Source organism: Asparagus officinalis, chromosome 4 (genome assembly GCF_001876935.1).
Source record: "Asparagus officinalis chromosome 4, Aspof.V1, whole genome shotgun sequence".
Classification (NCBI taxonomy): Eukaryota; Viridiplantae; Streptophyta; class Magnoliopsida; order Asparagales; family Asparagaceae; genus Asparagus; species Asparagus officinalis.
The window spans coordinates 140,939,188-140,940,176 of record NC_033797.1 but is presented as its reverse complement, the minus strand read 5'-3'; the positions used below and the strand labels follow the sequence as shown (position 1 = coordinate 140,940,176).

Genomic DNA, 989 nt, shown 5'->3' with positions numbered 1-989 from the left:
GGGGGCGCTACTTAGGCTAGATATAACCAATTCCCAACACTGATAAAGGAGAACAAAGCCCAAATCACGAAAAATTAAAAAATACCCACTAGGGATAAACCCAAGAGACGATCAAAATGAGCAAAAAGATCTGAACTTGGACAGGATAAATCGATAAAAGGAGGCAAAACTCAAGAAGATGCACGCCTAAATTAACGAGAACAAAGCCCCAATCACGAAGAATTAAAAAATACCCATTAAATCAAAACACGAGCAGAATCTAGTAGTCATAAAAAGGAGTATACTTGGGGCAGAAAATTCACCTGGGCTTCTTCTTCTTATCCCATAGAAAGCAAAGCGCAATCTACAATTTTAATGGAATTAAAAAAGGGAAAATGAATAAATATGAATTAGGGGTCTCTGTGATCGGATGGACCAAGAACAGAGATTTGGATGTTCTTCTGGTTTCTCTCTCATCAACAATTTATTTGATCTCTATTCTACTCTCTCTCTCTCTCTCTCTCTCTCTCTTAATTTACTTCTCTTGTTCACGCTGCTGCTGTTGATGATGCTCTGTCTTCAGCTCTTGCGCTGCCAAAATCTCGTCCATAATTATGCTCTAATTGATGTAAAGAAAACCCCTCTCCTTATAATTTATTACGGTTCTGCCCCTTAACTTATTGGCAAAAACGCGATATTATTTTAAAAATAGAGAAAGTAAAATGTAATATGGTGTACTTTAGAAAATGTTGAAAAAGTAAAATGCAATATATTGTGCTTTAGAAAATCAAATAGAGAAAGTCAAATGTCAAATGCGTCTCACTATGTAATTTTAAAATTTCATAGTTTTATTGATTTATAAAATAATTGTATTAATTCAATAGTTCCATGTAGAGATGTTAAAATTGTACATGCTGGTATTGTTGATGTCTGATATCACACAGCAGATGGGGGTTTTCGCCGGCGGATGCAGCTTCGATCCTTGTGACGATGCCGAAAAGGAAGAAGAT

The 989-nt window shown here is 35.7% G+C and overlaps 1 protein-coding gene across 1 annotated transcript in view; it reads right to left on the bottom strand.

Annotated features, from left to right (window-relative positions):
- The window catches only part of LOC109839578 (WD repeat-containing protein 44-like), a 5,174-nt gene extending 4,605 nt beyond the window's left edge, over window positions 1–569 (bottom strand). The window contains exon 1 of the mRNA XM_020408066.1: window positions 303–569. The gene's annotated coding sequence lies outside the window, so the exon portion shown is untranslated. The remainder of the gene's footprint in view (window positions 1–302) is intronic.